Source organism: Notolepis coatsorum, assembly GCF_963971535.1.
Source record: "Notolepis coatsorum genome assembly, chromosome: 8".
NCBI classification, from domain to species: domain Eukaryota; kingdom Metazoa; phylum Chordata; class Actinopteri; order Aulopiformes; family Paralepididae; genus Notolepis; species Notolepis coatsorum.
In genome coordinates, this window is record NC_140172.1 from 128,526,206 (window position 1) to 128,542,568 (window position 16,363).

Consider the following 16,363-nt stretch of genomic DNA (forward strand, 5'->3'; position numbering starts at 1 on the left):
CGGAGTGACTGACGAGGGGTACTGGTTCCGCCTCATTAAAACAAACGCGCAAATAGCAATTAATCGCGCCCGTCAAAATCATTGCATTAATTTTAATTATCGCGGCAATTAATCGATTTATTGCTTATCGCGGCAGGCCTAGCCACCATAGAAAGTGCATTTAAAAAAAAAAAAAAAATGTGGGGAGGGAAATTGTTGTCGTTACACAACTATCACACCCTATCCCACAATGCCGGGCAATCCCTTTCACACAGACACCGGGGCGATACCACCCTGACATTTTCACTAAACCTGAACCATCAACTTTGCCCCCCCCCCCCCCCCCAGCCCTTTCCTACCTTAGTTTCACACAGAACGGCATGCCTGCATAATGGGGTGAGATTGCCGGCTTGAGCGGGCTTTGAAAGGGGTTTATGAATTGAGCCTCAGCTGGGACTGAATCCTGAATCCACTAAAGGGTCCCATCTATCATGTCAGCCGCCGCCCACTGCCCCTCCACACCCCACCTCCTACATCTCCACCCTTCACTCTTCCTTTCACTTCTCCAGCCATCTTTCAACCCCTAGGCTGGCTCCAGATTACTGCAGCTGTCATTAAATGTCTACCATAATAATCCCTCCATTAACTGTGTCTCAGGCGCCCAGCGACCTGTCATCTAACATAGTGTTGCCGCCGCTCCTTTTGTCCATGGTATGATATTTATGATTGTGTATGAAGAAACTTTGATTGTATTGATTCCATGTGGCAAATAAAACTCTGAATCTGAACAAATGTAAAACTTTTTTTAGGCTTAGGCTATTTAGCCTAATGTTGATGATCATATTAGATCCAAATGCATCGTCAGTCATCATGCAGCACAAGTACAGTACAACAAAAAAGTAGGGATGCTCGATATTGGCTTTTTTACCGATACCGATATTCCGATATTGTCCAACTCTTAATTTCCGATACCGATATCCATCTACCGGTAGCTCATGCTAGCTAACCTAGCTCACGTTAACCGTCACTGATCGACCACCTCGCGTACACAATTAATGACATGTTGCGGACAGCCATATCGGTGACAATGTTTAGCTTTTAGTGCCAAATGATAAGAGTCTGAGGCGGAGTCTCAAAAGAGAATGTTGAATATTTATTGTGCAAAAATCACAACATAGCCTCTGCTACTTAAACGGAGCCTTGTGGAAGCAAGTGCAGCAACGAATAATGTCCGTGTGGAACTAATGTGCCAACAAGCTTTCCGTGGGTGAACTCATTGAGATAGTTTTCAATTACTGATACTAATACTAATCTATACAATCACCTGTTGTTGAATAAATACCATTACTTTATAGTTATTAGTACTAAAAAACATATATAAAACAGTAGCAGTAAATTTTTTTTTAATATATATAATTTATATAATTTTATTTTTTTTTTTATGTATGCACTGGTATCGGATCAGTATCGGTATCGGCCAATACCCAAAGCTTAGGTATCGGAATCGGATCGGGAAGGAAAAAATGGTATCGGAACATCTCTAATTACAATAGGCGATATCTGCAGAGCCGCAAGCCCAACGTCTGGGCGGGGCTTTGAGGCTTGTACTCGGTTTGAGGCGGGACTTCAGGGCTTATACTCGGTTTGACTATGCATTCGGGCTTGTTCTCGGTTTGACTGTGCAGTAGTCAGTTTGTGCTGTTTATTTTTACAAGCAGTGAGGACTCGACAGCATTTGCATTTCTGTGTTCCGTGTTGCAATTTAGGGTTAGGGTTAAGGTTAAGGTTAAGGTTAGGGTTAGGGTTAGGGTTCGGGTTCGGGTTAAGGTTAGGGTTAAGGTTAGGGTTAAAAATAAACAGCACAACCTGACTACTTCCGGGTTTTACAGGAAACAAGACAAGGTACAAGCCTCGACGGTGTGATTTTTTTCCGTAGCCTATGTGTGCGAAGACGCTCTCTGATTGGCTAGCCGCGTACAGCGAAGACCCTCTCTGATTGGTTTAGCGCCGAAGGGTCTCTTCCGCCTAACTCTAACCCTAACCTTAACCTTAACCTTAACCCTAACTCTAAGCATAACCCACTTCGAAAGAGGGCCAAAGCATAACCACTTTGAAGCAGAGAATATGTACAAGGCGGAAGAGACCCTTCGGCGCTAAACCAATCAGAGAGGGTCTTCGCTGTACACGGCTAGCCAATCAGAGAGCGTCTTCGCACACATAGGCTACGGAAAAAAATCACGGGCCCCGACGGCATGTAGTCTTTTACCAACGCACTTGCAGTTCTGCGTTCGGGTTCCGCGATCTGATTGGCCACTGACGTTTCTCTCAGCGCCAATCGCGTTACGCCTAGTTCTGCCTCTAACAGCCTGCTAGCTAGCTAACACCTAGCTCTATCACTGGCGACTCTTTCGAAGTTGGTTAAGGTTAGAGTTTGGAATCTGGTGGTCTATCGCCCTGCTCTAAACCAAACTCTAACCTTAACCAACTTCGAAAGAGTCGCCAAGCTTAACCAGTGATAGAACTAGGCGTTACGCGATTGGCGCTGAGAGAAACGTCAGTGGCCAATCAGATCGCGGAAAACTGCAAGTGCGTTGGTAAAAGACTACACGCGCCCCGACGCCCCGCCAACGCACAGACAAAACCGAATCACTACCCACTTTCAAAACCACTCTCAAAGAACACCTACAGGAGACTGCAATTCGAAACTGGCCCCTGCAAATGTCCTAACCCAACCCCCTCCAATGTACAGTAAATGACCAAGTATGGCTTTGTCAATATTCCAATATACAGTTTTGCTTGTACAGTGTACCCCACCCACCCCCTAATTACTGCAGAAAACGATAAAAACATATTTATATTCTAGACGGTATTTTCGTATGAATCTATGAATGAAAAAGTATAACGTTCCTACATCCTGAACGATAGATAATCGATGTTGAATGGGCCATAGTAATGTCAATTTAGCAATACAATTTAAAAAGTTATAGCCAGGCAAAGAAGGTAAACATCTCCATAGGCTTAGAGTGGTGGCAGAGAGTGGTATTGATTGATTGATTGAAAAGTTTATTAACAGATTGCAGAATGGGTACAGTACAGCTCAATACATACAACAGTGTGCGGCAAACCAACCTGTAGGCCTTGTGTATGTATGTATGTGACAAATAAACCTCTTGAATCCTGTCATATATTCAATCAGTTTCAGTAACTACAGAACACATAATACTAGACAACTCACTTGTTGAGGTCCGGCCGTCTGGACGGTCTGGGCTTCCACGGCACGGTCACCGGGCGTTGTAATACTAATAATAGTCCCCACCGGAGCAGCACCAAGCAGGTGTAATTGTAACGGCGTCGCCTGTATGATCCCGCGGCCCGCCTCCTGCTGGCTGCTGCTCTGTCAGCTTCACTGTCTTCGTGAAACCAAAATTGGTTAGGCTTACTTGTTTTCGTTTAGACATTATGCATTCCTGAGTGACTACTGGCTGTCAAAACGATCACTGTGTCAACAAGTCAGGTTACAAAGTGGGTCAAGTTTGATTTGTACCGTGCGTGCGTGCAGGCTGCAGCGCCGCCGCGCTCCGAATGGTAATTGCAAGAATAGCATGCATGTTGCCATATTACGTGTGAATTAGTGCGCAAATCATTAATCATACATCCAAAATAGCATACGTTTATTATTATACACGGTGATGATACAGAAAATTACAGAAAAATTAGAAATGCATGGCAAAAGTAGCATTTATTTTCAGTAATTTAGAGACCCCCAGGGGAGCTTTAGAGACCCCCAGGGGAGCTGATGTCTGATCTAGGGGAGTTATAGCGGACCGAGCTCCCCCCGTGGATCGCACCGAGGATGCAGACCAGAGAAAGACTTTCGTCTTGTTTACATCAGGGTCCCCCATGAGAGGGGCAAACTCCGTGGCAGTTAATGTAATTGTATGTATTGAGCTGTACTGTACACTGTACCCATTCTGCAATCTGTTAATAAACTTTTCAATCAATCAATCAATCAAAACAAGGAACGCTCCTGGCAGCATGGCCGAGGCATTACATGACAGCCGCACATGGCTTAACTGTACAAATACAAGTCCGGACGTATGAATCCAGCAGCCGTGGCCCCTCCTAGTTCCTGAACCCGGTGGAGGAATTGTTTTGTTGACACAGATAAAAAGAAAAGAAAAACTCCCTCAGACAAACCGAAACCACTCAGACAAACCACGCCCTCACCTGAGCTGCGCGTCCCGGCGCACCCATGGTTTCCTGTGTCGGCGCGCATTAAATAAAGGCTACAGACGGAGAAATGCCATCACAAGTTCCGAACAACACACACAACAACAACACGCACGGCATGTCCTCGGCACGGAAGTAGACCGGTTGATTATCTCACGGCGCGACAGGAGAGAACATGACAGAAGACGGACAAGGCGTCGGTGGCAACATCTCTAAGGCTGAAAAGGACCAGGTGGGAGTTGTGTTAAACAGTTGTGTTACTGTGATTCCAGGTGGATTGGTGGACAGTGGTTATCCGTGTTTATCAGTTTAACACAGAGGGGCTGTTTAAATACTGGTACGGGTGGCAGATATTGAGATATGTGTACCGCGGGGTTTGCGGCTTGATCAACTGAATCACATGCTATTTGCGTACAGCGATTCCTGTTACCGACACAATGACACCGTGGTCTTGAAGCACAGAGCAGGTCGCCTACAGCTGATTCTCAGCCCCCCCGTGCTGTCTTGAACCACAGATCACAGTAGATTCTCAGCCCCCCCCCCCAGTGCTGTCTTGAACCACAGATGAATGAATGAATGAATGAATGAATGAATGAATGAAAACTTTATTTAACAGATTGCAGAATGGGTACAATACAGTACGGCTCAATACATACAATTGTTAAGGGGATGCAGACCAGAGAAAGACGTTTGTCTTGTTTCCATCAGGGTCCCCCATTTTCATTTCATATAGACATTTATGACATACACAACATCCATGACATTTATGGCATAGGGACATATAGGTATTTAGTACTGATACATTTGTGACATAAGCGGTATTCAAATATACAGTACTGTTACCCCTATATCCTGACAGAGTATATACATATGATGGGGAGGAGACTGTCTATTAGGAGGTGGTGGGGGTTTTGGGCATTTATGGTGGCCAGTTTCGAATTGCAGCCTCCCGTAGGTGCTCTTTAAGAGCGGTTTTGAATGTGGGCAGGGATTCACATTCCTTTACAGCTTTGGGTAGGGCGTTCCACATTGTTGTGGCATAATTGTGAAACGTGTTTAGTCCCTTGTTTGAGCCGAATCTGGGTTTATCATGATTTGTTGAGCTTCCTCTGGTGTAGTGGTTGTGGTATTCACTGACCTTTGGGAAGTATTTTGACATGTACATGGGCACCCCGGTCGTATAGTGTATCTTGAAGACCAGGCCCATTGCAAGTTGCTGTACTCTGTCGTCTACTCTAAGCCATCCTAGGTTGTCAAAGTGGGCAGGGGTGAGGTGGGTTCTGGGGTTCAGGTCAAGTAGTAGTCTGACCAGTTTGTTTTGTGATGTTTGTAATTTTGTTTAAAGCGCCTTTGAGGGGCTTTGGTACCATGAGGTGCACGCATAGTCATAGTACCCTTGAATGAGTGCTCCTGCCAGAGTCTTCAGGGTATTCTTGTTTACCAGAGAGGAGATCCGGTACAAGAATCTAGTTCGTTGGTCAGGTCGCCTACAGTAGATTCTCAGCCCCCCCCCCAGTGCTGTCTTGAAGCACAGAGCAGGTCGCCTACAGTAGATTCTCAGCCCCCCCCAGTGCTGTCTTGAAGCACAGAGCAGGTCGCCTACAGTAGATTCTCAGCCCCCCCCCACCCAGTGCTGACTGCGCCAAAAGTCAACATGTTGTGTACATAGCAGTTGTGAAACCTGCAGCTATCCAAGTGAACTCTTGAAACAACCCCCCCCCCCCATGTCTTTCAATAACCCTACTACACATGGGGGACCCTGATGTAAACAAGACTAAAGTCTTTCTCTGGTCTGCATCCTGAGCAGTTGTTTGTATTGAGCCGTGCTGTATTGTACCCATTCTGCAATCTGTTAATAATCAATAATTCAATCAATCAATCAAACATATAGGCATATTTCAAATCAGAGTCAGAGATTTAATTCACCATGTATGGACGAATCCACATTGGAATACAGGTACAGAGCAAACACTGTCTACAACTAATCCAATACAGGAGCAGAGTAGAAACGGTACAGAAAAAAATATGTAAAAACACAGACAGTATAAAAGGACAAATGCTAAAGTTGATATCAACATCCCCTAAAATTGCATATCATAGTAAAGTGCATAATGCATAGAGCCTGAGGCACAATTTATAGTAGAAGTGCATATAATCAAAGTGCGTGATGCACAGACACACAAAAACAGCACTTCCACAACCTGACTAATAACACACCAAATAAAAATAGGATAATATAAAAATCTAGTCTTTGGAGTTATTCAGGCTGCACACAGCACTGGGGAAGAAACTCTTTGTAAACCGAGAGGTGGAGCATGTGATAGAGCGGTAGCGTCTGCCCGACGGGAGGGGGACAAAGAGGGTCGTTGTCGATAATACCAGAGGCACAGGAAAGCAGCCTGGCACCATAGATCTCTTCTAGAGCTGGCAGGCTAACCCTGATTGTCTTGCGTGCGAGACGCACACAATTCTGTTCAGAGATTTCTTCTCCTGGTCTGTAATGTTACTAAACCATATAGTACAGGAGGAAGTAAGAACTCTCTCAATCACACAGCGGTAGAAGTTGTGTAGAATCACCCTGTTATTTGTGAACTCTTTCAGTTCACAAATTGTAGTTTAATCACCTGTACATATTACTGTTGCACTTCACTGTTACATTTGCACTCTGGTTGGATGCCAAACCTTTTTTGTAGGGATGTCCGATATTATCGGCCGACCGATATTATCGGCCCATATCGGCAGTAAAATGTGATATCGGAAAATATCGGTATCGGTTTAAAAAAAGAAAAAAACAATAACAATATTTGTTATATATATATCCAGTGAAATTATTAGTTACCTGAAATTATTCAGTTTTTTGGGGGGGGAACCCTGCATATATCGGTATCGGTTGATATCGGTTGATATCGGTATCGGAAATTAAGAGTTGGACAATATCGGAATATCGGTATCGGTAAAAAAGCCAATATCGAGCATCCCTACTTTTTTGTTGTACTGTACTTGTGCTGCATGATGACTGACGATGCATTTGGATCTAATATGATCATCAACATTAGGCTAAATAGCCTAAGCCTAAAAAAAGTTTTACATTTGTTCAGATTCAGAGTTTTATTTGCCACATGGAATCAATACAATCAAAGTTTCTTCATACACAATCATAAATATCATACCATGGACAAAAGGAGCGGCGGCAACACTATGTTAGATGACAGGTCGCTGGGCGCCTGAGACACAGTTAATGGAGGGATTATTATGGTAGACATTTAATGACAGCTGCAGTAATCTGGAGCCAGCCTAGGGGTTGAAAGATGGCTGGAGAAGTGAAAGGAAGAGTGAAGGGTGGAGATGTAGGAGGTGGGGTGTGGAGGGGCAGTGGGCGGCGGCTGACATGATAGATGGGACCCTTTAGTGGATTCAGGATTCAGTCCCAGCTGAGGCTCAATTCATAAACCCCTTTCAAAGCCCGCTCAAGCCGGCAATCTCACCCCATTATGCAGGCATGCCGTTCTGTGTGAAACTAAGGTAGGAAAGGGCTGGGGGGGGGGGGGGGGGGGGGCAAAGTTGATGGTTCAGGTTTAGTGAAAATGTCAGGGTGGTATCGCCCCGGTGTCTGTGTGAAAGGGATTGCCCGGCATTGTGGGATAGGGTGTGATAGTTGTGTAACGACAACAATTTCCCTCCCCACATTTTTTTTTTTTTTTAAATGCACTTTCTATGGTGGCTAGGCCTGCCGCGATAAGCAATAAATCGATTAATTGCCGCGATAATTAAAATTAATGCAATGATTTTGACGGGCGCGATTAATTGCTATTTGCGCGTTTGTTTTAATGAGGCGGAACCAGTACCCCTCGTCAGTCACTCTGTGTGGGGGGCCGCTGGCCTTACTACAGAGCACAGCACGGGAGCTCCGTGGGGCACTAGCAACGCCACATATAGCTGAACTACATTTCTCAATAGTGTTGCTCCTTTTAACCAAATAGCGTTCTTTGTAGTGTAACGTTAGCTATTTTTAGACCCAAGTAGTTACTCGCTACTGCCCGGAGAAACTGGACTGCTAAATAAAGATTAAAGATCTAGTGTTGATGCTCATTCAATGCCAACAACATTAGCTAAATAGCTAACAAACGAAATACAACGTATAGCATAGCTACAACACAGAATAACGTTAATACAATTACATGCATCATTGTTTACAATGAACGGGTGGGACTAGTCAAAGGACTGGACACGGGGACAAGTTAAACATGAATTAATTTATTATAACAGGTAATCGAGTTGCGCTCCCGTGCCTACGCACCACAGGGCTATTCTATTCTATACGGCTTTGACGCTTCCTCCTCATCGTTGATTGCCTGTAGTAGCTGCATCTAACGTTAGTAGCTAACGTTAAAACTAACCTAAAGTTAGTTGCTCACCAACAATCTCAACATTTGTTTTATCATTAGCTCAAAAACACAACCGGACGAGACAAGTTGGCCGCTCATAGATGCTGCTAGGATAATAACAACAATACTTCCGCTCCGGTCGGTGGGCTTCAAAATAAAAGTCTAAAACACCGGAAAAGACGGAGCGGTGGGCTTCAAAATAAAAGTTTTGGGAAATAAATTTCTCAAAAAAAATTTCTCTAACCGGTCGCAATAATATCGCTTATCGCGATATTTTCGGGGGCAATTAATCGCCCAGCAAAATGTGTTATCGTGGCAGGCCTAAGCAGGAAGAAGAATAAATCTTATAGTTACCTGCCCCTTATTCCTAAACTAAACAAGTATTTACTTGATGGTTGGCGTACAACCTAATTTACACAAAATAATAATTTATACCATATACAAGAAACAAACAATCCACAGTTTAAACAAGACATTTTTTAATAATAATAATAAAGAAGGAAAAAAAAAAAGATCTCACTATTCAGATCACATTTGACTTTCATACTGACTAAATTCTTATTTTTTTATAATTCTTTTTGAATCGACAAACACTATTACATCCCTTAAGCTCGCTATGGAGAGAATTCCACAACTTTACACTGATAACTGAAGGACACATTTTACACATTTTTTATTTTTTCAGAGCTGGATCCCCAAAACCTTCAAGAAGAGAGTGTGCACCACCTTCGTGGAGGATTCCTTCAGGTAAGAGAGTGTGCACAAGATGATGATCATGTTACATACCGTAATTCCTCTAATAGTGACCCGGGCTTGTATTTGCTTAAACTGTAGCGGGTACCAGGCTTTTATTAGGAGGAGGCATGTATAAGAGAGAGGCCTATATTTCTAATTTTCAAACGGATCATAATGAATAAATCAACATTTTGTGTCAGTTTGAACCCAGTAAAATGTACTGGGTTCATTTATTGAAACCAAGTACTGTATGAAATAGTAAACAGTGCAATTGCAGGTGGTCACTGGTCATTTCAACGTTTTCAAAGTGAAATCAAGTAACTTTACCAATAGCAGCTCAGTATGCAGCTCAGTATATTAGTAACCCGGCTTGTATTAGGAGGTCGGCTTATAATTGCTTAGCTCAAGAGCGCACCCGGCCATTAATAGAGACCCGGCTTGTAATTGAATACCGGTCACTATTAGAGGAATTATGGTCATTTACATTTTTGTCATTTACCTGACACCTTTATCCAAAGAGACTTACAAGTTGTGTACGACAGGTCAGCAGGAAGGGTACAACTCTGGCATCTAAGTGTCAGTAAGATTGTTCATCTAACAGTGTTGAATCTAAGTGCTACAGTCTTGAGTAGATAGTAGTCTAGACATATTGGCATAGTAGGTACTGGTAGTAGTCTAGACATAATTATTAGCGTAGTAGGGGTGGGAATCACCAGTTTCATCACGATACGATACGATATTGATTCTTCGGACAACGATAATGATATTTGCCGATATCGCAAAGTCTGCCACGATACGATACGATTCAGGTGCCTGCGATCGATATGAGACGATATTATGTGCACATTTAACACAATCTAACATTTAGATCAACTCAAAAAAGACAACGGAAATATCATTTTACATTTTTATTTTTGAGCTCTTCCAGACATTTAAATGAAAAACAATCTATTGTTTTTAATACAAATAGACCTCCTGTTCACTATAAAGTGCCACGTTTTGATATATTGAGCTTTAAACTTTAAGTACATTTCTTTGGAACTCAACACGCAACCTAAAACCCCTTCCTCTCCCAAACCGTTCCTACAATTGTTTTATGTTTCATGATGATCATGAATACATTTATTATGTATTGTATTTTTTATGTTTAAATATCAACATTATCTGTCCACCCTCAGTACATTTACTATCAATATAATATACTCGTCTGACTTCATCTGATCTTTCCAAACGCACACACACAGAAAGGGAGAATACCTTCCTTCGATATCACATATATCCCACCCCTAGTAGGTAGTAGTATAGACATATATTAGCATAGTAGGTAGTAGTATGGGCAAGGTCGATTACTAGTAGCAAAGTGCATACTAGTAAAAGACATTTGGTACATATAGTAATATTTATGATAAAGCTGACGCTGTTGGAGATTAATGTCAAGCTGATAGTGATCTTACTGTCTTATCGTGTCTCAGTGATCTTACTGTCTTACCGTGTCTCAGTAATGGCAGGCTGTCTCAGTGATCTTACTGTCTTACCGTGTCTCAGTAATGGCAGGCTGTGTCAGTGTGGAGGTGCCCGGGACGCCCATGCCTCGGTGGCGCTGGGGGACTACTTCAGCACTGCGATGGTGAACCACTGGGACAGCGCGCAGCACTCCTCAGAGTACCCCACGGACGCCTTCGGAGAGCTGCAGTTTGCAGGAGCCAGCAAGAGAAACAGCAACGTGAGTCTGACGGAGCCTTTTCTCTGCTTCATAGAGCATCGATAAAGATGCTGGAAGTGCTTATTATTATGGAGTTTTATTTGTCACATACATACACAAGACATGTAGTGTAGTGAAATGTAGGTGGCCATGCCCGCCTAGATTGTGCAAAAATACAGATTAATAAAATGTACATGATTGGATCAACAGGATTGACTAGCTACCATCTGTCCTTTCATGCAAGCTTTGAAAGTGTTTAGCAGCATAGCTCTACATTCTGACAGCCATCACTGATATAGAGTGTCTGGTCAGTAACATGGGTCCCTCAGTCCCTCCACTCTGCAGTAAACAGCCATCACTGATATAGAGTGTCTGGTCAGTAACATGGGTCTCCCAGTCCCTCCACTCTGCAGTAAACAGCCATCACTGATATAGTGTATGGTCAGTAACATTGGTCTCCCGGTCCCTCTTGCTCTGCAGTAAACGGCCATCACTGATATATAGTGTCTGGTCAGTAACTTGGGTCTCCCAGTCCCTCCACTCTGCAGTAAACAGCCATCACTGATATAGAGTGTCTGGTCAGTAACATGGGTCTCCCAGTCCCTCCACTCTGCAGTAAACAGCCATCACTGATATAGTGTATGGTCAGTAACATTGGTCTCCCGGTCCCTCTTGCTCTGCAGTAAACGGCCATCACTGATATATAGTGTCTGGTCAGTAACTTGGGTCTCCCAGTCCCTCCACTCTGCAGTAAACAGCCATCACTGATATATAGAGAGTGTCTGGTCAGTAACATGGGTCTCCCAGTCCCTCCACTCTGCAGTAAACAGCCATCACTGATATATAGAGAGTGTCTGGTCAGTAACGTGGGTCTCCCAGTGCCTCCACTCTGCAGTAAACAGCCATCACTGATATATAGAGTGTCTGGTCAGTAACATGGGTCTCCCAGTCCCTCCACTCTGCAGTAAACGGCCATCACTGATATAGAGTGTCTGGTCAGTAACTTGGGTCTCCCAGTCCCTCCACTCTGCAGTAAACAGCCATCACTGATATATAGAGTGTCTGGTCAGTAATATGGGTCTCCCAGTCCCTCCACTCTGCAGTAAACAGTCATCACTGATATAGAGTGTCTGGTCAGTAACATGGGTCTCCCAGTCCCTCCACTCTGCAGTAAACAGCCATCACTGATACAGAGTGTCTGGTCAGTAACTTGGGTCTCCCAGTCCCTCCACTCTGCAGTAAACAGCCATCACTGATACAGAGTGTCTGGTCAGTAACATGAGTCTCCCAGTCCCTCCACTCTGCAGTAAACCGTCATCACTGATATAGTGTCTGGTCAGTAACATGGGTCTCCCAGTCCCTCTTGCTCTGCAGTAAACTGGAAATACATTTTCTAGAATCCCTTCCCACTTTAACCAATACGGAGAGAGAATCCTGGACCCTAGGTATATTATTTAACTTATTTCAAGCACACATTTGTTTTTAAAACTAGTTTTTAGACAGAGTGGAGGTAATGTAATGTTAATTATTACAAATGGTAACTGACGTTTTTGATTGACAATAGGTATTAAGTGTCGAGTATAACGTTATTGCCAACGGGAAGGATTGATTTGTTTTTAATCTTTATTTCGAACATGTAAATAAATACAAACTATAAAATCAAAACAAATCATTGATCTCAAGAAATTAAATGAGAAAAATAAACAAAAGCAAAACATAACTCAATTTACATGTTCGAAAAGGAGTAGGAAGAAGTATACACTTATACTTAAAACTACCCCTTTTCCACTACTCAAATGAGTGTACTAATTTAAAACATTACAAAACAAATATATATATATATATATATATGCAAAACAAAAAAAAACTATAAACATGAAAGAAATAAAATAAAAATGTAAACACCGGTGAATGTCAAATCCCTTCCTCATCCCTGTACCTCGTGAACATCACTTCCTTATAATTCAGTTTGAATTGTCTCATGTTTGGACATTGCTTTAGCACCACATTCTGTTCCACAGTTTCACTCCAGCTGCTCGCTGCCCTCCGTTTCAGGTTTACATTGCATGTTTTCTTATTAGCCAATAATGATATATATGATGGGCCAAAATGTATTTTTTCACAAACTAGTTTATTATATTTGAACGGCAGCGTGCAGCCCTACAATAATATATCATGTGTATCATGACCACATGTAACCTGGCCCACCCAGCCCTACAAGAATATATCATGACCACATGTAACCTGGCCCGCCCAGCCCTACAAGAATATATCATGACCACATGTAACCTGGCCCGCCCAGCCCTACAAGAATATATCATGTGTATCATGACCACATGTAACCTGGCCCGCCCAGCCCTACAAGAATATATCATGTGTATCATGACCACATGTAACCTGGCCCGCCCAGCCCTACAAGAATATATCATGTGTATCATGACCACATGTAACCTGGCCCGCCCAGCTCAACCACTCACTACTAGAGGAATGCAAGTTAACTTGTTATCTCACTGCATTGTTTCCTCTGGGGTTTAATGAAAGTCTTTAACTCTGTTGCCTCTGACCTCGTCAGGTGTGGCTGGAAGTAGGGTTGGGGGCGATATGGCCTAAAAAGAAAATCTCAGATTTTTTCACACCACATCCGATTTTTTGTTAAAAACTAGAAACACCAAGGAAATCATTCAAATAAGCTTAAATAATATTAAGTGAATAAAATAATATATATATATAATAAAAGGTTACTCTTGATCAAACAAAGATGATAATCCCTATTGGGATTAATAATAGTGCAATAACTTGCTTTTTCACCAAACTTCACTTAAAACAAATAAAAGGTGCCTCTTGATCATCAAACAAGAATGAATTTAATGAAGTGCAAATCTAACTTTCACCAAACATCACTTTTTGTAAAATAAAAGGTGACTAATAATAATTAAAAAAAATGTATTTCTTTTTTTGAAATCGTCCTAAATCATGATTTCGAATTAATCGCCCAGCCCTAGCTGGATGTTACCAACATGTTCCTGTTTCTGATTGATGTTAGTGTGTAAAACAGTAGCTCTCCTGATTACCCTCTGTTTCTGATTGATGTTAGTGTGTAAGACAGTAACTCCTGATTACCCTCTGTTTCTGATTGATGTTAATGTGTAAGACAGTAACTCCTGATAACCCTCTGTTTCTGATTGATGTTAGTGTGTAAGACAGTAACGCCTGATTACCCTCTGTTTCTGATTGATGTTAATGTGTAAGACAGTAACTCCTGATAACCCTCTGTTTCTGATTGATGTTAGTGTGTAAGACAGTAACGCCTGATTACCCTCTGCTCCTTGATATCATTGTAACATAATTGATTGGTTGAGCTGCTCCCTACATAATGAACTCAGTTGTTATCTTGTGCTCTGAGGAGAGTGATGAACAGTACAGACTAGGGCCAGGCGGTTAATCCCACCATCAGGAAAACAAGATAATCAAGAAATTCTGTCATTTTGTCTTGTGTTGTAAATGCAGCGCACCCATCCTTCACAATGGTGCACTCTGCCCCCCCTGTACTGTAGGGCTGTACTGTATGGCTGTACCGAATGTCATTTCTTTTACTGATTACCCTCTTCGAATGTTTGTCATCATATTTTATGACGTAATCCAAAAAAATATGTATAATCCTCAACAAAATCTTCAATTTCAATAAAGTGATTAACCCATTCAGTGCCAACCACGAGTATAGTCGGGTTAACTCTCCATCGCTTGAGTGCCAATCACGAGTATAGTCTGGTTTTAATCGTTATTTCTTTTATTAGCGATATCCATTCATTTTCATCCATCCAACCTGATGTTATCGTTGGGAATGGGTCTGAGCTCGCAAAAGGGAAAATACCGCTGCCTACCGTCTCCCGGATGGTATTGCACATTATTGGATTGGATTGGCTGGGACTGTGCATCAGGAAAAAAAATCCCTTCTCGGGCAAGCAGTATCGTGTTACCACATTGACTGGGGAGGCTGGGAGCAGCGTCGATTATGTGTTTTGGACTATAACGTTGGATCAATAAATGCGATCAATATTTGGAATGGCGATCAGGAATTGGATTAATCTTTTTGCAGAACATCAGATGTCAGGTAAGGAATCTATGTTACCAGTATTGGGTTAATCTGATGTTTTTTTCACAGCGGTCACAACGTGTGTGTGTGTGTGCGTGCCGTTGACGTGGAGCAATGCACGGATAAGCGATTTTTCAGCCCGCTTCTCTAGCGTGCATAAGGACACATATACTATCGATAATCTAGCGTTTATTTGAAAACTATTCATAAATCAGCCGAAAAATGATATTCCACTAAAGGGGTATTATCGCGTCTTTCTCTGGAATTACTAGAAATCTCAAACTATACTCGTATTCAAAACGGTATAAAATGGAAATGTACAGATGAAAAAACTATCCGTTTCGTACATGTTGACTGCAAGCAAGTCCTTGATAAGTGACGGGTGTATTAGACCCATAGCCATAATTTAAGATATATTTTAAGCACTCGCAAATTTCCCCGTCCTCTCATTGATTAAAGTTCTGGCATCCAAGCCCTAATTTGGTCATATCCGGCCGGCTCTGAATGTGTTAATCTGATTAAATTAGTCTTTAAAAAAAAAATGAATCTACTTAATCTACTATAACCCTAGTTATATGAGTATAGCGAGCGCTCTGCTCTATTTGGAACTATCCCTTTATCCACTCTAATAATGAATAAAACGTTCACCTGCACACACCTATTACCTCCGCCTGGCCACACCCACATCCGCTCCTACATAAGCGGGGTCGTGGCCACACAATAAGCTCCTTCCCAAGTCTTTCACCACCGAAGGCGAAGACCACGGGGTCCTCAGTGAGTCAGAGCAGAGCGCTCGCTATACTCATATAACTAGGGTTATAGGATAACCTTATGTTTATAGATCGTATAGCTTCATGCTCTGCTCTATTTGGAACACAGGAGCTGAGCAGAGCGAGAAGCTCGACAGATGTACCCGCTGAGGCCCCCTACAACCATCAGAACAGGGGAGGACCCGAGCCCCCCGGTCCTCCCTAGAGGAGGACAGGAGGGAATCGGATCCGACTGTGCGAAGAGGGTTCAGCACCTCAACGCACAGGGTGAGCAGACCGTGGGATTTACCTTCGTTCAGAAGGACCACTCGGGCGCGCATCCCACGCGCCACCAGGGAACGGACGGGAACAAAACACCCCAACATCACGGGGTGAAGGCCAAGAACCCAACCCCGTGGCAAGGCTGCAGCAGTGGAGCGCGGAGGAGGTCCCAGCCCTAGGACAACCTAAGGGCTAGGACCCCCTGAAA

General features: G+C 42.9%; 1 pseudogene across 1 annotated transcript in view; it reads left to right on the forward strand.

Moving 5' to 3' along the window:
* The first annotated feature begins 4,302 nt into the window (after window positions 1-4,302).
* LOC311233137 (transient receptor potential cation channel subfamily M member 4-like) overlaps window positions 4,303-16,363 on the forward strand; it is an 88,478-nt pseudogene continuing 76,417 nt past the window's right edge. The window contains exons 1-3 of the transcript XR_014621072.1: window positions 4,303-4,441; window positions 9,280-9,341; window positions 10,875-11,052. The product of XR_014621072.1 is annotated as a transient receptor potential cation channel subfamily M member 4-like (transcript). The remainder of the gene's footprint in view (window positions 4,442-9,279; window positions 9,342-10,874; window positions 11,053-16,363) is intronic.